This window comes from Oreochromis niloticus, linkage group LG5, assembly GCF_001858045.2.
Source record: "Oreochromis niloticus isolate F11D_XX linkage group LG5, O_niloticus_UMD_NMBU, whole genome shotgun sequence".
NCBI lineage: Eukaryota > Metazoa > Chordata > Actinopteri > Cichliformes > Cichlidae > Oreochromis > Oreochromis niloticus.
Window position 1 is genome coordinate 2,422,497 of NC_031970.2, and position 25,952 is coordinate 2,448,448.

General features: G+C 46.8%; 1 protein-coding gene and 1 long non-coding RNA gene across 3 annotated transcripts in view; both read left to right on the plus strand.

Moving 5' to 3' along the window:
* The first annotated feature begins 265 nt into the window (after nt 1-265).
* On the plus strand, nt 266-6,358 carry LOC112846820 (uncharacterized). 2 transcript variants are annotated; one of them, XR_003219993.1, is made up of 3 exons: nt 266-427; nt 625-712; nt 5,773-6,358. It is a non-coding gene; the product is annotated as an uncharacterized LOC112846820 (long non-coding RNA). The 2 variants fall into 2 exon arrangements; XR_003219992.1 differs by having other exon boundaries at nt 266-413.
* A 3,743-nt stretch (nt 6,359-10,101) lies between these two features.
* Nucleotides 10,102-25,952, plus strand: part of dag1 (dystroglycan 1) — a 55,953-nt gene continuing 40,102 nt past the window's right edge. Inside the window, exon 1 of the mRNA XM_005469760.4 lies at nt 10,102-10,813. The gene's annotated coding sequence lies outside the window, so the exon portion shown is untranslated. The remainder of the gene's footprint in view (nt 10,814-25,952) is intronic.

Genomic DNA, 25,952 nt, shown 5'->3' on the forward strand with positions numbered 1-25,952 from the left:
ATCGCTGCCGCAGCCATGTTGCTCAGGGTGGTTTTGACGTGTTTTAGATTTGTCGTGAAATCACAGTTTCGCTGTGAGGAACGTGTTTAATGTGATCCCGACTAATGTTCGCCGCCCTGTCCTGGCACTAAACTAACTCCAGCTTATGTCAGGTATGTGCTGTCAGGTGTTCAGCATATCTTTAATTATGTAAATGATGTGCCCGTGCTAAAGCAGCATCAAAAGAGCCAGTTTAGCTCCGCCTACCAAACAAAGGGAGAAAAAGAGTAGGCGTGAGTGAACAGATGTAAATGGGAGACATATGTATTAATGGGGTTACAGCTGACTGTAATGCTAAACCGTGGCCAGAGGAGGCTGGGTGTTTCTGGATGTGGAGTCCCAGATGACTTCCTCTTTGAAGCTCTACCCTGCAGGTGTGGGCGGTAAGGTGAGCTGTGGCCTGTTTTTAAAGCAGCACTGCTTGAACATGGCGGTTCATCAGCCTTGGCCCTGCGCACAGAGATTTCTCCAGATTCTCAGAATCCTTTGATGAGTTTATGTTTTGTAGATGAGATGTTTAAAGTCTTTGTAATTCTTACACTGACAAACACGTTTTCTTTGATGAACCTCTTCTCTCATCTTTAGCTCCTGTGAAATCAGGGTCCCAACGCCACATATGACGACTAGTTTCCAGCACATATGAAGGAAAACCTTTTATTATAATCAGAAGAAGGTTAGTTTGTGTCATATTCATCTGGGAAAGTTACAAGTCACTAAAAAGTCACAAGCGTAGCAGATTTCACTGATTATCAGAGACGCACACACAAAGAAAATGAAGCAGCAGGACTCAGAAATAGTTTTTGCTTGCAGACTTGCACAGGGGGAATATGGTGTGCAGTGACACAGTAGATGTGTGCCATAATTGGGTAAAAATTGCTAAAATTGTCATGGATAATGGCTCCAAAAAGGTACACCAATCTATGGATACAAACTGAAACACAAAAAGTGCTGAAATAAGAGTGAAATCAAAGAGAATACAGGAGCATATAGAGTCTATTGTTTGAGACCGTAAGACAAACTGAAGCTTCCTTTTATCCTTATTGTATTTACTGAAATATAATATATGTGCTCTGTTCATCCTAAATGTTCCAGTTCACACTGTGTCCCGATGTCTCCCACCCAAACACCCTGTTTGTCCCTCATTTAGTGTGTTGGGATCTGGTTATGTTACCTGTAAACGACAGAGGGTCAAACCTGCTGACAAAACCTGAAGAAGCCCAAAGCGCACGTTTCTGTGTGTACGTGTACCATCACACACACACACAAAGGCAGTAGCTTCAAAAACCAGGCACAACAATATGATCTGAAATCAATAAAACATAAACAAAACTGCGCACACACACACACACACACACACACACACACACACACACACACAGAGACACACATCCCCCTGTGTTATGGAGAGTCTCCGTCACATTAGGCCTTCTGTGTTTCTCTGCCCCATTTCATTCTGCCAGTGCTGAGATGAAATATTAACAAGGAGGACGGCACCCTAACCCACATACTGTATCCTGCACTGCAGATTTAACTCGCTGCTTTAGGAGGCACACAAGCGGAAAACACACACACACACACACGTATCCATATCTTGTGGGGACATGTAATTGACATAATGCTTCCCCTAACCCTAACCTTGAAAAATAAATACCTAACCCTCCCCCTAACCATAACCCAACTGTAACCCTGACACTAAAACCAAAAATGCCTTACCAGGATTTTGGTCCCAACAAGTATAGTAAACTTCCAACTTTTGGTCCCCACAAAGATATGAATAGACACTCACACACACAGAGGACATTGCCTTGCTTTTATTTAGTCACAGGACAGCCCACATTTATCCAAATACTCAATAAGAAAACACAAACCCAGCCAGCACCCAGTCTAAAAATAAGGTTTTCCATAAATGTGGCTGTGGCACGAACACACTGGAGTATTAATGAAACAAAAACAAAGTGTGCGGCGCGTCTGTAAGCCGCAGGATACCCCGACACCAAAGCTGCTTCGCCTTATCGACCTACAAACGCCCACCAAGGCTGGAGACTTTATCTTTCTTGTAGATTGATTGAGTGCACTGTGAAGTTTTCCTATCACATGCTCATCAGATAATCTGACACGCTCTGAATACCTGCCATTCAATAATCAATTTACTTGCTATCTCTCAAATTACAGCGTCACAGCGTTCCTCTGCCTCGCCGGCTTTTTCTCCCCAAACATCTGCTGTTCAGCAGCAACACACTGCCTACAGTTTCTCACATTATTACACGTTTAAAGCCAGTCGTCTCTCCCTCTCTCCCCTTTCCCTGCAGGACAATTACAATATTTAAAATATAATAAGTATATATTGGCAGCAAAAATGGGGAGCACTTTATTAGATGGTTGAGAGGAAATAGATGGGGAGCACTGCTGACGGTGTGGGAAGTGGCGGTGGTGCCGCTGGTGCTGGTGGCGGCAGTGGCGGCAGGGCAAGCAAATCGGATTTGAAGCCTAGCAAAACAGGAGGGCTTTCCGGGAGAAGGGAGTTGTCACTTTTCATTAGATACAGTGGCACGGATAAGGCCCCGGCTCGCCTGACGCCTTCCCTGCATTCATAGTCTGAGAGGAAGAGCTGAGCATCTGCAGAGATTTACCTTCTTCTCCCCTCCAGTGTGTTTGTGCACTTAAATAAGTGCGATTTTAGAGCCACGTGTCCCACCTCTTTCCCCCCAGTTTCAGTGTCTTTGTGGACAACCTGGTTTTTTGTCTTCAATCTGCAGAGCTGGAAACGAGGGGACGTCACGGTGGACAGCCCGCTCCCTAAAAACACAAGTCCTTTATTTTGTGTGTAGACGATGTTCACTGGTTGCCGTGCACAAAATCTCCTGGCTGAATCCTCCAGACGTGAACAGCTTCATTAGAAAGAGCAGCTCCTTTGGTACAAAATCAAAAGTATAAACATGTTCAGTCGCTCTTTAAGAAACGTCCAATCACCTTCAAATGTTGCCGATTTCTGAGGATGGCTTCAGAAGCTGAGCATTCCTGGAAATTTCCAGAAAATAGTGCGCTCTGTACTGTAGTGAGGTGAAAATGCATGCTGTGGTTATGATTATGCACAACTAGAAACAAATCGGTAGAGCAGCTTTGTGTGATTCTCAGTTCAAAATAATCCTTCTTTGTCTCCCTCTGTGTGAAACAAGCTGTTTTAGCTCCTCCCCCTTCAAGCCAACCTTCTTCTGTTTGGTTGCCCCTCCTAAACAGGAAGTTTGGGTAGCAGGTGGGTTTGGAATATAAGCTCTTTCTGACATCATCCTGATCCAGCAGTAGAAAATACCGCCCACATTATTGGAGGCGACGTTTAATCTGAACAGCCAGCATTAACAGGAGAAGGGAAATAAAGAACAGCAGCAGGTTCCTTTTGAAGATAAGGATAATTATTCTATGCAGTATAAATATAATGTAATTTACCGCTGTCTCCTCTCATTCTTTATACTTGTGGCGGGTCTCGCTATGATCTTCTTCTTTCTCGGTCCCTCGCACTCCGGCTCTTATACGCTCTCTGTCTTTGTCAGACTCGATATCCTTTATAGTGCTCTCCCCAGCCCTCCCCGGCTCTCTCGGCTCCACTTTATGCCTCCGCGGTGTTGGTTTACTCCTACTTCTCCTCTCATCCACACTTCTGTCATGTACCATCATGAATATTGAAACACCACCCCCCTCGGTAAAGCATGGCCTGTCTCCCGACGTTAGCAGCAATGAATACCTCTTCCAGGGGCGAATGTTTGCTCTGTGCACTCAGCACGAGCAAGCTGGCGGTCCATTTATTAGGTACAGACGGAGTTCAGACAGTCTGCTGACTCAAAAAATAAGAGCAAACCAGATTCGCACGAGCCAACCGGAGACACAAAGATGATGCAGGAACAAGAGGGAGGGGTAATAAGGTGAAGGTGAACTCAGTCAAAACGAATGCTTGTGTTTGGACGGGGCTCGTCTTCTAAACATGCTGCAGTGCCTCATCGTGAAGCCAGAAAAAGAGACTTTAAAGCTCCACAAGAGCAGCATGCTAACCTCCTCTGTACACAGTCTGTGATGCTAACACAAAGCTAGCAGCAGGCAGCGTACATGCTGACCACGACCAAGCAGCAAAGCCCGAATATTCCTTTGACTTCCAGCATTTTCCTCCCACTTTACAGTCACTCAAACCAAAAGCTTTTCTGCAAGTCCTCCTAGTGAGGTGAAAGGTTTGTGCACACATGTGGGCAGATCTAATGTTAGATTCTTAACCACCGAGCTTACAGCTGCAGTCTAATGCTCTGGCCTTATCCCCCATGCTCCTGCCTGAGCACCCTGTAAACCAGGGGTGGGGAACTGCAGGCATCAGGGTGAGGCCTGGTAATGAAGTAGTCATTTGATTCAGGCGTGTTGACCCAGGCTGAGCTCTAAAACCTGCAGGACACCGGCCTGTGAGGCCTGGAGTTGCCCACCCCTTTCCTTTGCTTTTCTGTCATCTTGCAGATACTCAGCATCACCTCAGCTCCATCTTCCTCAGGACTCCAAAGACAGTGAGATCAGCCTCCCTGGACCTGCTCCTGCAGTCCTTGACCACGTGAAGTCGGATGGCCTCTGCCTAAAGCTCTCAGTACAGCAATTTTACATCGTATTCACGAGCAGTAAAGTTGTGTTTTGCTGAATGAGGAGGCTTTTTATAGCCACTTAAAGTTCTTTCACTTTGCGCTTTTACTTTTTGTTGCATTGGTGAGTATTTTACTGACTCATCTGCCCCCGCGTCACTCCTGAAGTCCTACGGAGACCCTCAAGTGACACAGAAATTTCTGCTTTTGACGATGAATTGGTCAATTGTTCAATTTCGCCTCTCTTGTTTGTGGCATTTAACAATACATTTCCAGTTATCTGACGGAGCCTGAGAGGCACGGAACAATTTTTTGTCTCTGCACAATTGGGACAATGTCTGCTGTCAGTTATAATAACGCTCTCAAAGATGGCCTAGCTCTTGGACAAAATACCAACAATTTTCCAGATACGTTTCATCCCTCGGCCCCCTCGCTCATAACTGCCTCCGCTGGTTCTCGCAGCTCCACTTCAGTGGATGCTTTCATGTCCGGAGATGTTCCGAGCACCGTCGAAGCTAAGTACACACCTTACTCCACTTTTCTTTCACCTCCAGACTTTCGTATATGACCGTTGAGTCATCACAGGGCAGACAGTGTTACACTCCTACTCACCGATCTGAGAAAACTTAACTCCCAATTAAACACAAATGAAATGAAGCGCGTTTAATGAGCAGATTGAAGTTTCACATCTCACTCACTCTGAAATGAAACATGCATTACTTAAAAGTGACACCTACGCTCATCTCATACTGCGGATTTAATGACAGAACAAAGCCGAATTAAATGAAAGCAATTTTCTAAAGGACAGACAGCCACTTAACACCGACACAGAGACAACGTCTGTACAGGTGCGGAAGACGAGCACAACAACAGACTCTTGCGCTCAGATCAGTTCACCTACCACGCCATCAAAGAAGAGCTTTTTTAAACACTGCAGAGAGAAAACTTTCCTTCAACTTTACAGGAGAAAACACGTTTGCGTTCCACACTGATGTGAATGTGGAATTTCCCTCAAGATATGGAGAACTGGTGCAGTGACATCGAGATTAAATCAAGAATTAGCCATTTATTTGATCTCGATGTCAGCGCAGTTGGTTCATTCTTCCATCAATTTCTGTTTTTCCAGGTCCGAGTCACAGATGGACTCAGGATTCACTTCTACGGGTCTGTGGTGTTGAAGAGAGACAGGACGTATGTATCTACCATCATTTCTGTCCATGAGCTGTGGGAGCTGACAGAAAGATTGAGACTGAGGACCAAAGTGGCAGAAATGATCCGTTTCCACATCAAACACTCGCTGGAGGGTTTTTGGAAAATCACCGTCTGTTTGGTTCAGAGTCTTAGACCAGTCGATCACCTGCTCTGTTCTGTTTTGCATCACATGGACTTTGTACACGCGAGCTGACAGGTTAAAGTCTGACTTTGTGGCCTCAGATGTAATGCTTCATGCGTAACGTGTAGAAAGGTTCGGGGCTGCGGTGCATGCAGGACTCTGGCTGCCATCGCCTTCCTCACAGACTCCATATCCAGAAGCTGCAGATGTTTAAATGACGACCATCCTCTCTACCGCTGACGCATCAACCACTGATGCGTCAGCGGTAGATGCGTCAGTAATTTTATCACTTGATTACGAAGGCTCCTGACACATGTGAATCTGAATCAGATAAGGAGAAAATTGATAGATGGATAAAGAATATTCTCAGGAAATAAAGAATGACAGAAACTACTCCTCAGTTCTTATGTGTTAACATCTTAGTTTCCCTGAAACGAGTGGTGAACTGGTGAGGCCAAGCTGAAGTTTCTGTGAGCCTCGGCCTGCTCCCGCCGCTCGGCGCCTTCTGTGGTGTATGAAACACCGTTTGTGCCATCAGAATAATGCGAGATATTGAGAGTGCTCTGAAGTGCTCTTGAGATAAAGGCACAGTATACACGCAGTCCATTTATCACCACCCTGCTTCACGCTCACATCATTACATACCGTATGCTCCCTGAGCAGCGCTGTGTTCGCTTCTCTCCTCATCGCTGACTCAGATTTTGGAAAGTGACCTTCCAATCAGAGCTCTGCTTCGTTAACGGCACCTTCAGCGGGATAGCACTCAACGCCATGCGACAAACAATGTTAAAGACGTTAACGTGTTAGCATTTACACGTCTCCAAGCAAAAGTCTGTTTTTTAAGCCTCGGTCCCATCGTGCGAGGTTACAGTTCAGACCCTCTCCTAGAAACACGAGGCTTTTACTACGGATAAAAAATGATTTTATGATTTCATAAAACACTTAGCTGAGCTTTTATATCCAATCGAGCCTCATTTCACGCAGTGCTGAAATGCAGGCACACGCATAAAACCTCTGCAGGTGCCTTCACTCTGTCCATACAGCCAATACAAGCAATGCAGGCATGGAGACGAAGCCTCTGGCCCCACGGAGACGCAGTTTAAAGGGTTTTCTCTGAAAAGCAGCTCAGCTTCCTCTCTGAAAACATCTGCACAGATAATCTTTATGCTGCAGAGAAGCTCTGATATCACAGGGCTGCTTTATTCTCATCTCTTCGCCCCGACCGACCAGCAGAGCCTGGTTCTGCTGCAGGTTGCTTCCTGTTAAAAGAGAGTTCTTCCTCCTCACTCTCACCAAGTTCTTCTTATACACGATTTATTTGCGTTTCGTTTATTTCACGAATCTCTCGTTAAGTTCTAATATATCGACTCTGTTTCTGGTTCAAACATTGGATGAGCTTCTTTGACTGTTCAGCCATCATTCTCAGCCTCTCCATCTTTTTGTCAGCTCTGCTCATGTGCAGCAAATTGTTCGGTTCTTAAAGTCTCACGGTGCAGCCCAGGAGCTCCCGGTGTGCCCATCGCTTCAGTAAAGAGTCTTTCTCAGGCTGACAGAGATTGTCTCTGCCCTACAGAGACCCTCAACATGAACCTTTACTGAGAACAGTTGACTCCTCATCCTCCAGCTTCCCTCTGCTAATGTGCTTCAGTTTAAGCGTTGTTTTCAATAAACTGCACGCTCAAAAAAATGTTTTGTCTCACTCCCATTTCTTCTTGTTGCATGTTGAAGCTCTACTCGGAACCTTGTTAAGATCCAACTGTGCAAAATATGATTTTTTTTGCCATTTTTCAAGTGGTCCTAAACTTTTGATCTTTTCTATTAACCTGGCCATAGCTCTGCAGCTAGCCACCAGCTACCTCATCACTTTACGTGAGCTGAGGTCAGGGTTCTCCAACCGCCGCTGCTCGTCAGTTTTCTGTCTTTGTTTACGCCCAAAGTGTTGGCGGATCTGTGTGATTTATTTCTGATCAGATCATTTTCCTGGAGTGGGACTTGGAGCGTTTTTAGCTCTCTTTGGTGCCTCGGAGTTTGACTTATTTGGTAAATGGAGACGAGAAATGGTTAACAATGATCAGACAGGTGGGCATTGTCTGGATCTGTCATATAATAGAAAAATAAAAGAAACTAAATTCCAAATATGAGAGGATTGGTCAAAGTTAAATGTCAGATATTATCTTGTTCATTATGAGTTGTTAAGACTTAACTGCAGTGCACAGATATCGACGGGTCCTGCACGATGATTATTCACATCCTGGATCAATGTCATAAGCATCCCAGCTCACCGGAGGAGGCGTTGAGTCAACATATTGATTATTTGCTCATGATTAGAGGGTGAACGCTTCACAGATAAAGACAGAGAACAGTGTGGAAGCTCACCTGAGGCAGGAGAGAGCCAACCAGAGATCGAGCAGGAATCTCAGTTAGTTTAAAACTGTCACTCATTAATCATCATGTTTTAAAGCTTAAATCCAGTGCTGTAAATAAAACTACACTGCAGTTTATCATACATTTATTTATTTCCAGCTGCAACATTGAAATGATGAACAGCTTAATGAATTCATGAATAATTATAAGTCAACAATATGCATATGATTCTAAATAATAAATACTTTTACTTTAGGCGCTTTTAGTATATTTTGGTGCTGTAATAAATGCAAACAACGTCTCCACATCATTTACATTTAACTTCATCTATGCTAGTTTGTGTAGTTTACTTGCTAATATTGACTTATGGCCTTTTCATCCACATCACGGAGTATATTTTTACATACATGTTTTAATAATTTGTTCTTGGTTTTTCTGAGTAAGGATCGTTTCTGCAAGACCAACAGAAAGCCCTTCATGTTCTTTATGTAACATCGTGATCGTTTCAGTTATTGTTATGTTGGGATTGTGGTGGATGTGTGGCGTCGCTCTTATCAGACCAACACGACTGAGACTCCTGCAGAGACTCCAGCGTTCATGTTGAAGACAAACGAGATCTCTCAACACAAAACAACAAGAAGGAAGGCACAAAACACGCCTGTGTATGGGAACTGATGCATAACGCTGCATTACAATAATTATGAGATAGGCCAACAAAAGGACGACAGTTTGAAGGATGACTGAAAGAAAGAAGGGTGGATGGAAGAACAGTGATGATTGTAGGCAGAAAGTGAGAAGTTGGAAAGGTGCAGATGCACTTTTTAATATTAGCCTCTGACAAACAGCCTCTGTGTGATAATATTTAAAATGAATGAACTATCTATCCATCCATCTTCATCCGCTTTATCCGAGGCCGGGTCGCGGGGGCAGCAGCCTAAGCAGAGAAGCCCAGACCTCCCTCTCCCCAGCCACCTCCTCCAGCTTATCCGGGGGAACACCAAGGAAACCAAAGTAAAATCAGCCAAATCTGCTCTGGAGACCAGCTGGAGCGAATCTGAATTGCAGTCATGAATCTGAACAAACAAAACCTCAGGGTCTGATTCGCTCCTGCTCAGATTTCAGATACTGTTTATATGTTTGCTGATGACACACAACTGTACTTATCAGTGCCTAAATCTGCTGTAGCTAAACAACAAAAGACTGAAGTCTGTCCACCTGAAAAACAGAATCTCCAAATCAGGGCCGGAATCCTGGAACAGTTGAGGCGTCTGAGTTACGTTTAGACAGAGGAAAACTTGCTCACGTGTTGGTGTTCAGCAGGTTGGATCACAGTAACGCGCACATCCACAAAGCTGTGTCGCCTTGCTGTGTTTCAAAGGACAGACTTGAAAATCCTTTCACTGGTTTAAAAAGCACGAGCGGACCGAGTTACGTTTCAGATGTACTCGCACATTTCCCCAGGCTCAGTCTGCGCTCCCACACTGAGAACACAAACTTCCTGAACACCTGACGTCAGACTGTGGCTTTATTTGTTGTACATGTCTATTCTTTCTTGCTCTGTGATATATTAGATATGTGTTTACACATTTTAACTATTGGATGTTTGAATTAAGTTGTTCACTAGAATTTGGAGTCGCAGATCTTATTCATATTTGGATGTTGTACTTCAGCCTTTGACTGATTTGTAATTTTACTGATTAATAGCTGTTTGAAAAATGAAATGCAAACAAACTTTATTGGTATTTTATTTTGAAATCCAGTTCCTGTCTGGTGTATTTGTCTGGTAGATTTGCGTTGCACATACATTTGGCTTGAAAACTAAAGAACTAATTATAAAACACAGAATAATAATAATAAGTGCTGCCCCCGCGCGCAGGCCGCTGGTGGAGAGGTGGCGGCGCTGAGGCGAGGGTGGGGGCAGCTTGGAGGGTGGAGTAATTCAGAGAATGCGAGACACTGCCCTCCCTCCCTCTCTTCACTCCTCCTCCTCCGGGTGGAAATTCATCCTTCAGGCTGGGTAGCGGACATTTGTGAGGAGGACGTCGGGAGTGCGGGACGCGGAGACTCGGAGATCCACGGCGGCGGTGGCAGCAGAACTTCTACCGCCGGGTTTGGTGCTCTGCGGCTTCTGAGCTCTGCGCACAGCGATGTGATTTCCGTCTTGCGCTTTTCCGGTGGCTCTCAGCTCTTCTCGGTTCCTCGGATTTTTCCAGCTGCCGTGCCTCCCTCAGCTCCGGCGGTTCTACTCGGAGCTTTACGGACATCCGCCTCTGCTTCGTGTCCAACTTTGGAGACCTGACACCGACACACGGCCCGGTTCGTCCGCTGCACTCCGGAGTGAACGGGAAGGAGGTAACCGGAGCTCCCCGTCGCCTCCTCCGCCACCAGCTCCGGTGCGACCGCGGCGGCAGCAGCGGAGAGGGAAGCGGGATTAATGTCGGGAGGACCCGGACCCGCAGCAGCGCTCACGGTCAGTGTGTTCTCGGCTCTGTGCGTCACCGCGCGGCGGCTCGGCTCCCCGCCGGTGCTTCCGGTGTGTTTAAGTGTGAATATTGGTGCGTTCGGTGCGCGTCCGGTCGGTGAGCTGCGCTGTGAGCGGCTCCAGCACGCCCCGGAGCCCTGCGTGTCCTCCGTGTCCGCGGCTCGGGCTTCAGAACCGAACAGGTGCTTTTTAATTCGGGGGTTGGGGGGGGGGGTGCCTCTTTCTAAAACGCCTCTCGGTCACACTCGGGCTTATTGTAGGCGTCATGTGTGGAACGCTGCCCCTGACGCGGACACGGCGCGGCAGTCAGGGGCAGCGTTCCTCGGACGCTCGGGCGGAGGCTGAGCGGCTCACTGACCCGCCGGCTCCTCCGGGCTCCCCTGCACCCTCCCCGGGCTCTCTCTCTCTCTCTGCTGGGCTGGAAGTTGGCCGAAGTGCACCAGGCGCGTGAAAACGTGCCGGGCGGCGTGGACGCAAACCTCCACCTCATCAGCAGCTCATCGGGACTGCGGGGTGAGCAGCGGGGGGAGAGGTGAGGAAGGTGCGCACCGCAGGGTGTTTTCGCCCAACTCTTCATCATTCCTCTCACGTTCTCTTCGCCATGGAGACGTTTGACAGTCTGCCGCGGCGCGGGGACGTCTCCTCTGACCGGGGACGGCGGGGGGAGGGGGAGTGAGGGGGGCTCACACACTGCTCCGGTTCAGTGTTGGTGTTGCTGGACTCATCAATCAGTCTGTTAATATTCACGTCGTTATGAAATAATCCTGATATCGGTCATTTTTAAAGCAGAAATTTCCTCCTGAAAACTGAATATTTTCCCTTTATATCTAAAAAGTGGCGCTTCCATGACGTCATTTTCTCACCGGTGAACGGTCTTCTGGTCCAAGCTGATCAGTGGCTGCAGTTTTCGTGAATTGCGTGAGGCGTGCAGAGGTTTTAGCCACAGGACGTGATTGGCTGCTTCACGCCAGCGGAGCAGGAACGCGTCCTTGTGCTGCTGCTGGACCCCGAGCGGCCCGGGCTCTGCACTCGGTGCACAGCGGGTTTATTTCAGACACTCTGCTGATCCAGGCTGACCTCTGATCAGCTCTGATCCTGCTCCAGTTATCTGTTAAACTTCTTCACTCTCAGCTTGTTTTCTTCATGTGTTTTTTTTTTTTTTTTTGGTCCAAAGTAATGTGGCCCCTCTGCTTCACGGGCCCTAAATAAATTAAGGGGCTGTGCTGTTCAGTAATGGGTAATTTGGAGGGTTTGAGTGGTCCCGTGGGTGCTATTACTCTCTGTCTGAAGCAGGAGCAGGCCTGGAGGTCCACCTGTTTTCCTATTACCACCAATGGAAGTAGATCAATACCTCCTCAGTACATCACCATGGATTCTATTCTCTTCTATTCTGTCGAGGCTTCAGTGACGTAAATCAGCCAGAGCTGCAGCTGAGCACACTGTGTGTGTGTGTGTGTGTGTGTGTGTGTGTGTGTGTGTGTGTGTGTGTGTGTGTGTGTGAGAGCAGGCGTCATGTTGATGGGGCTGGTGTGTTTTGTACACATGCTGACTTTAATCCTTCACATTGAGAACATTGTTTGTTTCCGTCTGAGAGCCGGAGCTGATCAGCGTCATGGTGGCGATGAGTGTGTGTGTTTCTACACCGGACTGTTAATTTGTTCACTGTGTGTGTGTGTGTGTGTGTGTGTGTGTGTGTGTGTGTGTTGACTCTGAGGTCCAGCTGTGAAAGTGTGTATGTGCCCGTCGTTTGCTGCTTTCCTTCCACGTGAGGCTGTTTTGTGGACACTGTGGATGAAAGTTGTTTTACTAGCCAGTCCCTGTAAATGTGTCTGTTAGACGCTGACTGAGCTCACAGTCACATTTTTAAATGTCTTGTTTTGTTTAGCAGTTTAACACCTGCTCACGATCGTATTAGACAAAGAAAAGTTGGAATATTGAACGTTTTCTCTGTGAAAAGGCTTCAGTTGGATTTCTGTAGCACTGCAACACTACAGCGAGAGCACGGGGGGTTTGTGCTGCGGGTCAGGACTTCATCAGGTTTAATACTTGATTCGTTTCCTCTTTCAAACATGAAGATGAAGTAGTGTGTAGAAACGTGGACATATCTGTGAAGATGATTGCAGAAGCTGGCTGTGGTTCTCCACCTTCGAAGGGTAGCGTTCCTGTGTTTCTGGCCCGAGAACGCCTCCGTGTCTCCCCAGGAGAGCTGAGGGAGGGCGGGGCGTCTCTGATGCCCGTGAAACCCCGATGCAGTTTTTGTGGGAGTAACGTAGTTTCTTTGGTCCTGGGCTCTGGTTGTTTGGGATTCGCACCCCAGACTGTTTCTCCCTGGCTCAAAGGAGCGCCACAGGCGTGTTTATCTACATGAAGCTTATGACAGCAGTTTTCTCTGGGTGTGTGTGGCTGCTTGCCCGTGTTGCTCACGTAGGAGGGGGTTGGGTTATCAGTGATTCGGCTGCTGTCGGGTTTGGTTTGGTTTAACTTCAAAAGAGGTCGTAGATGCTGATTTTTTTTTTTCATTCTTTTTTTTTCATTTTTACCAGTGACCTGCTGCTTGTTAGGAGGTCCAGATGTGGACACGTGGTGCTGTGTTGTTTCAAATGCAGTCAGATGTGAACATGTGAAAAAAGGGCAAACGTGCTCACCCAACTGTCCCCGAGCGAGAAAAGCTCTAAAAACCAGATTAGTGCTGCCGGCAGCTGCAGTAAATAACCTCGTCTTGTCTTCTGATGAGACGCCGCGCACTCTGAGCCGTCATCGGTTTGTCGGAGAGCTGCAGCGGCACGACGAGGTGAGAAACGTTTTGACGTCTCTGTCTGCAGTGGGGGAAAGATGCCTTTTCCTGCTCTCCAGCTGCTCCTCATCACGTTTTCTCTGCTTGTCCCGTAGTCGACATCTCTGCGCTGACCCGTAAGGGCGAGTGTTTGCCCTCGCCTCTGAAATGCCCCCCAGGCTTTGTTAAAAGACGTGTTTCGGGCTTAAGAGGTTTGAATGACCTCTCGGAGCTGCTCGTTGCGATGATGAGCCTAATAGATGTGGTGCAGGCTTCGTGTTTGGCCTGCTGTGTGCTGGCCCACTGAAACAAAGCCTGCGGGCCTGTCTTTGAGGTTTGGAAAGGAAACCTGGAATTCCACTTTGGGTTCTGGGCTCTACCCCCCCCAATGTGAGGCTTGCATAAGCAGTAATGTGCTGAGTAACTTCAGACCAAGGGGCAACCTCTGAAGCAGAGAAATGAAGGCAGTGTGCAAACTGCAGTTCCTCTAATGTTCTCCTGCAGCGAGCCAGTCTCTGTGGACTCCCGTGTTAAAACGTCCAACTTTACAGGAGGAATAAACATGTTTACAGCCTGCTTCAGCCTCTCTGGATAGCTTCTCCTTCATAACAGCTCTGAGTGGGGCCATCTCTTATTTTTATTTATAAGTCGTCCACTGCAGGAGCTCCCGACTGCTTTACGACCCCCTCCTGCGTCGCAGCTGCCCGGCATGGCGGTGCACGGGACGTTTATGCAAAGATAAACCTCGCAGCCTCATTTTTTTGTCTTTGTTTCTGTAAATCTGACAGCAGCGATGGTTTAGCCAAACAGAGTCAGTCACACTCCCCAGACACTCCTCCTCTTCCTCCTCTTCCTGCCTCTCTCGCAGCATTTCTTCTGTCTGAGCGAGTCCCCATCTCTGAAATCAATATCATCCAAAATAGGATCGAGTTCTCGTGTTATGAAAAGCCTTGTGCATCTACAGGATGATGAGTCTAATCTTTGGCTCACTGCTTTTCAAACTTTTGGGTTACGAGGAGGAAAGGGAAGATTGGGTTATTTTTTTCTATTTTTGAAGCTTTGGGTTGAAGGTAAAGAAAACAGGTGCATGCTGTGGAATAAGCCCACTTTATCACGTCGGGAGATGAGCTTGAGATCCTTCAGGCGCTTTCCCTCCTCTCCTCCTCAGCTCTCGTGGGCTAAAATAGGGGGATGAGGCATCCCGAGCGTTCCTGTGCCCACAGCTGACTACCGCTCTGTCGCTGTGAGTCATGCTCTCGCCACGACTCGAACACCACTTGTCGATGCGTGTTTGTCAGAACTCGAAAATAAAACGGTCATGAGATGTTTAAAGAGCCTTGCGGGCTTTAGGAGGTGTGGGACGGCGAGGGCTATTCTTAGCCTGAGATAACAACGGGGCTTTGGTTGGCGAGCAGATTGAGGGGTGCGAAGCGGCCGAGCGCTGCTGAACCAGGTTTCAGACACCGGCCTGCAACCCAACAGGCCTGCTTTGTCTTTAGCTGCTTCCTTTGTCATTAACAATCGCAGCTTTCATTCGGCGTAAGCGCTTTGTCGGGGTTACAGCGTTCAATGCAGATCCCGTCAGTCTGTCAGGGCTCACGGGGAGTTTCCTCCGTCTTCAGCTGCTGTTCTTCCCACGGACGGAAGATCATTGTGGTTAATTTAAGTCGCAGAGTGAGAAATTGGTGCTGTGTCAGTGACTGTAAAAGTTCACAGCCATTAGAGTTGACTTAAGACTTTTGGATATTTCCGAACGCTCGCTTGGAGTCACATCAACACCCCAATCAACACCTGTCAGCTTTAAATAATCAGCACTGGAGTTGCTGGAGTTCAGAGGCTGGAAGTCATTTCAGGCCGCAGCGCATTTTATTTCCTGCTTGCAGGATTAATTGATCCTGATGCCACTAATATCATCAGAGAGGAGCTGCAGTGGGGCAATGGTGGCAGAAGAACTCGTTTGTCCTTCCACGGCGAGCTCAGCTGTGCGGATGCTCGCTGACAAATGTCACACATGCTTCAAGTGAGGACCGTGTTGACCCGGCAACAGGAAGAATCCTCCTTATTTAGGACGGTGCGGCTGCATTGGGCCTCCCCCAGCCTCCTCCCTCAGGTCTTCTGGGGGCACATCGAGGTGTTCCCATCTCTCCAGTGTGTCCTGGGTCCGACCCAGCTGGACATATTTGAGCCCCCTCGATGCGACGTAGCAGCTTTGTGGTCCTCCTGAACGTCCGAGCTCCTCATCCCGTCTCTTGAGCCCAGATGTCGTTGAGAGGAGCGATATGTCTACCGCTCGGCTCCGCCTTTCATTCTCTACAACGCTGCCCAAAGCTTGTGGTCATACATCCGCGTAGGACTGCCTTCACACGCTGCTCTCGCTTCGCCATGGCGCATCGCTACAGCAGCCCTGAGATGCTTAAAGTCCTCCACTTAGGGCGGCCACCCCTCCTCCCACGCTACAACCACCACCTCGGGTTTGGAGGTGTTACCTCACATCGTAGTCAGGTCACACTTGGCTGGAAACCATGTTTCAATTACAGCTGAAATTCACAGTGACGATCTTGTTTCTGTTACTGTAGTTGCTTCACTTAAGCCCTGCATCCCCCTCCACGATCCTGCCACAGCTCACATTCATTTCCTGCTTTTCTTATTTGCTTTCGGTCAATTTGCAGTTTAAGTTCAAAGAAATTTACTGTTTTGTATTCATGATAAATCCAGGATTCTTCCCAAATCTGTGCATGTTTGTATAAAACAGCTGAGATCTAAATACAGAGCGTGTGGCGTGGAATCGATGAGCCTTACCTTTCAGACCTTTAGTTGTAAATAAGTGGCAGCGGCGCCGTCCGCAGATGAGTAAAATGTCCCCTGAAGCCTGTTTGTGTCACATGCACATGCGGCTGCACGGTGGCAGCTTCCTGCAATTCTGACATCGGCTGCTGCTGCAGAGGGAGACGGAAAGCAGAGCCGGTCACTATGAGCGATGCTCAGCGCGGCGCTCGGGCCTGTAGTCGCTGATATGGATCCATTTTAGAGCTCAGCAGGGGGTGGATGTCGTTCCTGTAGTGCCGCCTCGGCGCTCGTACCTGTGGAGCGCTGCTGTGGCTCATATTTGTTTGGATCAGCTGCCGACGCGCCTCATGAACATCAAAAGGTCAGAATTCCAGCTCCTCGTTACTTCCTTCTGTTTGCCCGGTTGCCGTGGCAGCAGCAGATATCCCAGCCCCCCCCTCCCCGTGTGTGCTCACATGTCACACTTCTGATTTGGGAGGAGAGAAAACAGGGTGGCAGTTCAGTAATTAGTTCTGGAGCATTAACTGCTTATCAGTGGGCGCTTTTATTAGCCCCCCTGTTTTGGCTGGTTAGCCTTCTGGACATGGAGCCAAATGGCGCTCCGAGTTGTCCGGTCGACCATGGAGGAATTCCTCCGCCGTGCCAGAACCCTCGGTGCCGGGAGAGGACCTAATTGTGATTCGACATCGATGTCGACACAGCGGCCACACGCTGCTGCGTGATTTTCACCGTCGAGATGGAGTCTGATTAGCTGAAATGTTTCCAGCGGAGAGCAGATAGAACCGGAGCCTGGGTGGTGCTGTTTGAATTGCTAGGTCATGGAAGCATTTTGTAACCATCAGGTCACGGTCGTCCCGTCTGCGGTTGGAGGCTGCTTTTTGTTTCACAGAACAAAAGATGTTAGATTTGAAATAAAGTCTAAAACACGATAGATTTGCTGTTTTTCTGGGTCCAAACTGATGAAAAGTCTTAAAGGCTGGGAGGACAATCATACACAAGCCCTCGGTGGCTTGGATGTCAACTGGAAACACCGACGGTTACATGAAATACTGGACAGTTTCACAGCGTGTTCATGTTGAGCAGTTTTTAAATCGATAAAGAAAGAAGAGTGTGGGAGATGCGGACCTCTGGCCCACACAGGCCAAAGGTTAATGCTTCAATATTAACTGGCCAGATGCACATGGACTCAGAATTCATATCATATTGAATATTTGTGGGTCATCTTCTGTCTTCCCTCAGTGGTGACCCATCTGGAGTTTGGATTTGGTTGGTGTCCAATCCTTTTGTAGGATGGATGGAATAATTTTATTTCCACCATGTAAACATAACTGAAAAAACAAACATTAAATTTTCAAGCAGAAGTTTACACATTTTCTGTTCCCACCCCCTTATTTCAGATTCCAGTATTTAGAAGTCAATATTCAGAATATGACATTATACAGTGCACACATGTTTAACTATATACAGGATACACTCATAAACTCAGCACCCTGTGGTTAACACCCACTATGTGTAATGTTTGAGATGTAATCTGGAATCTCATACTGTCGGGAGTTTTTCCTTTCCCCATTTGGGTCGTCCAAACAGAAGTTTCCAGACGTTAAAAGCAGCTCCAACCTGCGCTGCAGGTGTTTGGTCTGGTTTTAGCCTCATGCTAAATCAGCACATGTTCAGAAACTAGAGGAGCTTCCATTTCAGGTGAAGCCATCAGAAACGCTTTCATGGGAAGTTTGTGTAGTTTGTGGTCTGTGTCCACTCGCCCTGAGTCATAGATGGGACGCCACCTGGTGGATGTTTCCCCAGCGCTGCCGTCCAATGATGAAAGTTCACTTTAATAAAACCTGTTTGTAAAAGCGTTTCTTCATTTCTGCTCCTTCGTCTCCGCCGGTGATCTGCAGGTGTTCTGTTTCTTGGCGCGACATCGGTCAGATTTCCATTCTCAGGCTGCTGTTTAATGACGTGCAGTAGATCTCAGTCAGGTGCTGGAAACAGACTCACCTGTGTGGGCATGTTGATTGAGGAGTTCAGCTTCAGCCATGGAGACCTGCCCGTTAGCTGCGGGGGGAGGGGCATAAAAGTGCCAAGCAGACACAAATGTTTGAATGAACTCAGTTTCACTTTGTTGACGATGTCTGTGATAGCAACGCGTGGAAATAAAAAAAGATAAGCGCTTGTTTGCTTATCTCGTGTGTGGTGTTAAAAAAGAGACTGTTATCTGGCATGTGCTGCTGCTGCTGCTTTGGAGACGATTTGCATGCTTTATTATTAAAAATTAATGAGTGCGGTGCAAGTGTGAGAAGTGAAAGAGACTCGGGAACCAAAAAAATGACACATGAAGAGGAAAAGCAGCATTTTTCACATTTGTCTCCGGCGGTGGAAACGCATTTCCTCTGATGGATTTATGCTTCTTCTGCTGCTCATTTTTTTTCTGCTGCACTCCCTCTCAGAGCTTTTTTTATTAATATGAAAGCTGCACAAAATTAATATTTTGGACACAAAAGGAGATGGCCTGCTTTTAAAATGTCAGCTCATGTTTTTTTTAAACAAAGTTATCAGCAGAGATGGGAAACAAACGTCCAGTCGTTGGACGGTCGCACACTTTTTCCTTTTTTGGGATTTTTTTTATTTTAAAAACAACATCAGAGCGTCACGCCGAGTAACTGTGACATGTTTCTCTACACCAGCCGGGGATTCATTGATCAAACAACCAGGAGAGTCATCCATAATGGAAACGATCATTAGCTCCATCCCCGAATAAAAGATTTAGAAATGAGCTCCACCTCTGCGAGTTACAGCAGTAAGATGCTGATTACACACTGATGCATGATTAATGATGAGCTAATGACACAACGCGACTCACAGCGCGACCATTTCCCTTCATTGAGGTCGCTGACTTCAATTAAATTTGTCTGATTACACCTCAAATTTTGGCTTTAGTTTAAAAGACCTGTGTGTGTGTGTGTGTGTGTGTGTGTGTGTGTGTGTGTGTGTGTGTGTGTGTGTGTGTGTGTACTTGCATGTGTGTGTTGTTGACTCAGGCAAACAGCTCGGCCCTTCCACCTGGCCCGGAGCTTTTAAAGCATCAGTGACCGACAAATACAGCCGGCCGAGGAAATGAGACGTGAGAGAAGCTGACATGTTAAATCTAACAGTCAAACACCACCCGGCCGGCTTTACACCTGCCCGTCTGTGTGTGTGTGTGTGTGTGTGTGTGTGTGCAGTTGGTTTCGGAATAGGTGACTTTACTCCTGGCGTGAATTCAAACCTGTACACACTTGCATACATGCATGCACACGCACAGGAGTAAAAGACTCCAGACTGCAGGGATGCATTCCTGCAGGAGGAGAAGAAAGAGGAAGACGCAGCGTTTAAACGTCTGTTTGCGTGTTCTTCAGTTCCAGTGACGTTTGGATGAACATGTCAGTTAATTGGCTACAAACTCCTGGAAATGTTCAGCTCTCAGCAGAGAAAACTGAAAAAACATTAAAACGGGGACTTTTTTCACTGTTCATGAGATCTGTTGCTGGTTGTGTTCTTAATAATCACTTCAGCATTATTGCTATTAGTGCGTTAGTGCTGCAGTTAATGGTTCTAATGCTTAAGACTCAATTATTTCTCTCAGATAATCAGATTAAGCTCCCGGTGCCTGAGATCCTGATGATGTCTGATGATGGCTTCTTCTCTCTGATCAACAATCACAGCAAAGTCAGATTTATTCTTGGCAACAATACCGGAGTTAAAAACACTCCGAGAGAACAAAAGCTCTCACAGCTCGCCTCACAAACAACAGCAGTGCAGGCTGCAGTCATTAGTGCGCATTAAACATCTTTAATATTCACAAATGAGGCTGATGTGAGGAAACCTGATGGCCTGCTCAGTTACCAACATCAGCCACCAGCTTTTCTACTGATGGGTATCAAACACTGATTAAAGATTATAACTAAAAGATAAAGCTGTAAACTCACGCGGGCTGACGGCTCAGCCCGTCACAGGCATGATGGGTAATTCCTAACGTTTCCACAGATTGTATTAAACATCTGGACTGTGGTGTCAGTCTGCACCACAACAGGTGTGTCCACGCTGGCTGTCGGCTCTCTGCGCCCCCCCTAAAAGCTTTAAAATATTCAACATCTGAACAATGAGAGGTACACGACGGTCCCACAGCCTGCCTGATATCCTACTACGTTAAAGCAGCATGCAGCACCATTTTTCTTAGCTGGTATAAGAACTGTTCCTGTGATGAGCTGTGGGTGGACGCCAAAAGCAGAAGATCGAAGTTAGAAGCAGGAGCTTCCTCTGCAGGGCGTCTGGGCTCAGCCTCTGAGGTGAGGAGGCTGCTCCTCCACATCAAACAGATCCAGCTGTGGTGGGGCGTTTCAGGGATGTCCAACTGGGAACCTAAGGGCAGACTCAGGACACGCTGGAGAAGGTTATGGATCTTACCTGTGGATGGATTAACCAGGAGGGTGAACCCTTGTTGCTCTTTAAAATTGAAATGTTGCACATCGGCGTCCATTGCGGTTCCACCATCTCCTGAGTGTGACGCGGCGGCAGCCTGTGATGAATGAGCAGTTGCTGGTCTCAAACCAGTGAATCAATGGCTTCAAAGTTTTATTTTTGGCTAAATTGTTTTTTAACTTTATCAGGTGTTTTGATTTCTTTACAATCTGCTTTTGCGCATCTCCGTCAGTGAACGCCGCCGCCGCTGTAATAAAGCCTGATATTTCCTGGATGATCCACTTGTGTGATAAACATAAACTTGGCGGCGACTGCAGAGACATTGAGTTTCAGATAAATCCAGAAGCTTCCAGCTCTCTGTTAAAGGAGCGCTTCGCATTTCTGCAGCAGGAAGTAAACATGAAATGTGTCACGGCGGATGAATGCTCATCTCTGAGCCTATTTGCAGATTTGTGTAACGGATCAGGATGTCATGACTCACCCATTCATCCAGTTATTCGCCCTCCTTTTCATCCACCCACCCTCCCATCTATCCACACACTCATCCACCCATCAAGCCGTTTATTCTCCCCACCCATTCATCCGTCAATCTGTCTTTTATGACAGGCAGTCATTCAGGGGACGAGCGCTGCCGTCTGCCAGCTCGCTCTGATGATTCACGTCCTGGAGACGCCACAGTGGCAGTGCACAAGCTCGGCGCGTTTGTTGGCGGGCGGCTGGGATGGAGGAGGAATTTGGGAGTGACAGTGGCTGTAGTAATGGGATGAGCTGATTGATTAGGACTGCAGAAAGGCACGGCGGAGGGTGAGATGGTGAAGAAATGGGGTTAATAGAAAGACGTGGAGTGAGAGCGGCAGAGAAAATGAGCACAGAGGTGAAGGATGGGTGGAGGTGGTGACAGCAGGAGGATGGGCTAAGAAGGACGGGTGAGTCGAGGAAAATTACACGAGGGGGCAGATTATTGCCTCTGAGCGTCCTCCCAGCGCTGCGGACCTCAGGAGGACAGTATTGTTGATGTCGTTGACGCTTTAGAGCGTTGCACTCTGATTGGCCGATAGCCTTCAAGGGCAAAGGGACTGCAGTTGGAGCTCACACCCAAACTACCCGCTGTTCGCGACGTGGCGGCGGAGTCTTATCGACGCCTCACATCTGTCGTCTTTCAGAGAAAGTTTAAAGCAGTTTATCAGATCTAAGAATCATCTGAAGGCTGAAACCTTTGCTGGAGTTCAAACTCAAATATTTCAGTTTTCCTGAGAGGATGAGGCCAGCCGAGGGGGACGTCTCGGTTTATCGGGTTCTCACATTTGTTGACACCTGAATAAAGTTCAGGATGATGATGACTTTTGTCTGCAGCTGCTTGATCAGGTCATAAATCAAAATGCTTAAAATACATGAAGAGTTATTACATTAAACATCAGCAGTGAGCATTTTATGTTTGAATGTCGTTATCTTTAAATATTAATGAAATAAAAATAGAGCAGTGGGGGTTTGTTGTCCAATTCGGAGTTTTAGTTCTCGATGGTCAAAACAAAGCCGCACCTGCTGGTCTGGAAGTCTGTGGTTCACACGGGGGTGAAGACTCCTGCTCGCAGCAGAGACGGCGCTGAGGCCAACGGCCAACCGGCCTCTAATTTGTTTGTGACGCGGAGCGGAGTCAGACGACCCGAAGACTCTTTTAGTCATCTTGAATCAAAGTGAACCAAACAACAGGTCAGAGCTTATAGAGTGACAAAACTAAAGGAAAAGAGGTGCGTTTGATTTGTACACAACTAGCACAAAGGTTGGCTTCAGTGGAGGCTTTAGGAGGACGACAGGAGACGAGGGCGGTCCAGCTGCTTGTAGATGGTGATGTCTCTTTGTCTGTAAGGTTCGAGGGGGGTTATGAAACCTGTTCTCCATGATATGACGTGATTGTGGTATTAAATGGCGCCTTTACTGTCAATCTGCATCTTCTCAACTTGTTTTTAATGGCCTGGGCTCACGACCTTTGTTCAGGACGAGATGTTTCTTGTCGTCCTTTTTGGTTTCCTCCAGTTCAGAGAATTGGACACGGAGGAAGTCATATTTGGGAAGGAGTGTCCCACTCTAGACGATAACATTGTGTAGTCTTTTAAATATATGAAGTTATTGTGGCACTTATTAATCATTCAGAGTTCAAATACTCTGTTTGCTCATAACACAGATGTCTCGACTGTCACACTAAATAAACATTTATTGGTCCATTTTAGGTCTGAGTGCTTTACTGCTTGTGTTAACAATGATCAGTCATCTAAGAGTATTGCTCTGACTTTTAAGAATTATCTGTACTTATGAATTTAAATTTCACTCGTTTCCTTCTAAACACCTAAAAGAAGAATGTTGACTTAAAGAGGTGGAGCTGAAACACCTGCACTGACACTCAGTATAAACCAAAGAAGGATTATTTTGAATGGTGAATCATGCAAAGCTGCTCTGGGAGAGTCCAAGAATAAAATCATTCTTCTGACATGTTTCTGTATCAGTTTCAGACTCAAAGTTTTTGTATCCTGGCGTCACCAGTGTTGAATACTCAGAACCCAAAAAAGTCCCTCTCATATCATCCCGGGAATATTATCCCGGGAGGGTATTCCTATACTGAGGTTAACGACAGCTGTTGCTGGGGGGAACGGAGCCGGTAACGATAAAACTGGAGAGGAGAAACATGAGCGTGACCTCGGGATAACGGTGATGTTTAGCGTCACGTAAAGCAGCGAGCGCCGATTCTCCTGCACACATGTACATCCAACAATCGGCTGTCTGTGTGGAGGGACTGCCGGCAGCAGACGTACTGCTGCATGCAGAGATAGCTGCTCGCTCCTGCCCTAATGACTCCCCCTCTCTCTCGCCTGCTGAAGTGGGTCTCTTGAAGTGCAGTCCTGTACATCCCGATAGCACAGAGCAAACAATGGCTCTATTGGCCGTGCTAGCGAGGGCATTAGCATCTCAGAATAACAACAAGTCGAGAGAGGACGCGCCGGATGAATTACTGCACTTCAGAGAAAATCCTCGCCGTCTCTTCCTGCTCTGTGAACAAACACACCGCAGCCAAGCAGTCTTTGTCTTTACTTTTAAATTAAAGAGGGCAAAACAGATGCTGATTAGTTTTCTTTCCTGAGGATTGCACTTGGTATTCTTTTCTGCACAGAGGTGGATGTGGAGCAAAATTAGATCTGCTCCAAGTGCCAGAACTTTATTCATGCATGCATACCTGCTAAGTATGGAAAGCAAAAAGCAAGGGTTCATACAAACAAGCAGAACGTTTAAAAGTCTGTCTGGTTTCTTTGAGGGGGGGTTTGCATGCTTCACCGTGCGGCTGTGAGGTTTGTGGAGTTCATCCTGAACGTTCAAACAGAATTCATATCATTCCAGCCGAGCTGTGCTGATTACAGGCCCGGCTCTGCAGAGGCTCAACACCTGGTTTGAGGTGAACTTAAAGAGGAGCTCTGCCGTAAATCCACCTGATGTCTCAGGACTTAAACGCAGAGCAGATGACTGCAGAGCGCCTTCAAGTTTAGTTTTTCCTGGGATCTTAAAGCACTTTGAAGGTTCCAGAAATGTCACAGGCTGGTGTGTTTTTTGGAGGTTTTACTGTTATTTTTGTGCCTTCGCTGGTAATCATATATATATTTAGCCATTATCTAAGTGTTCATTTTCTGAATTTTATATAAAAGAAAGTCAATTGGTTGGTGTAAAATCCTCAGTACGTGCCCTCTGTGTGCAGAGGACTTACAGAAAGCCGAGCTGCAAAGACTCCATATCTCAGATCCTCCCAACTGTCACACTATAAGTGACTGAACCCAAATTACACTCCAATAACTTTGCAGACGGCACAAATTGCCGACTTTGAATGAAGCCAGCGTGAACGTCGTTGTTTTATGAAGCACTCTGCAGTTTTATGACTTGTTTTCTTCGAGCTGCAGGCAGCCGTCACCTACAGTTAAGAAACTCTTTGTGAAATTAGGTTTTCCCTTTTATTAAAAAGAGACGCATACAGCTCAGTTGGATTGGATTTAAAAAAGCTTCATTTTGTTGTTCACGTGGCAATCTGCAAACACAAACACCTGAAGTAAATACACGAGGGGGAGGGTCAAAATAGAAGAAAGAGCAGAAACAAAATGAAGGCAAAGATTTCAAACCCACCGACTGCGCATTTACTCTCATTTTAAAACGACTCATTTCCACCTCCGTGTTTTCTTCTTGGACCCTTCTAGAGCAGCTTTGCATGATTCACAGTTCAACATAATCCTTCTTTATCCTGTCCTGGTCATTCAGCCAATCACTTCATCCTCTGTCTGACCTTGTAAACATGCAAATATCTATTCAATTCAATTCAATTCAATTCAATTTTATTTATATAGCGCCAAATCACAACAAAAGTCGCCTCAAGGCGCTTTATATTGTACAGTAGATAGCACAATAATAAATACAGAGAAAAGCCCAACAATCATATGACCCCCTATGAGCAAGCACTTTGGCGACAGTGGGAAGGAAAAACTCCCTTTTAACAGGAAGAAACCTCCGGCAGAACCAGGCTCAGGGAGGGGCGGGGCCATCTGCTGTGATTGGTTGGGGTGAGAGAAGGAAGACAGGATAAAGACATGCTGTGGAAGAGAGACAGAGATTAATAACAGGTATGATTCGTCCTTGATGACATCACGCAGAGCCAAGCGTAGAAAAAAAAACTGCTAATCTGTCTGAGGGTTTCAGTGACGTCATTATTAGAAACGTTGGCTGTGTTTAATATGAGCAGCAGGTATTTGACATGTGTGAAATGTGAGAGTAGACCTCTGCATTTAGTCTGCCACCAAACATGCCAAGCATCATTTACATCCTGAATTCTGCTCTGTAAAAACAAACTGCTGAGGTTTTAGAAAACTACTTTCTCTTATCATTCAAAGCTTAAAAAGAAAGAGCACCACCCAAAAAATTAAGTCAAATGACTGCAAATTGCAGCTGGCTCCAGCTCGTATGTCTTTGAACTGAGGAAGTCATCGTTCGAGAGCCCAGCTGCTCGGCCGTCGCCGCTATGTTTTTAGCTCGAACTCGAGCAAAGGTTCCAACCTGCGGTAAAGAATAGATGAGCTTGAGTCT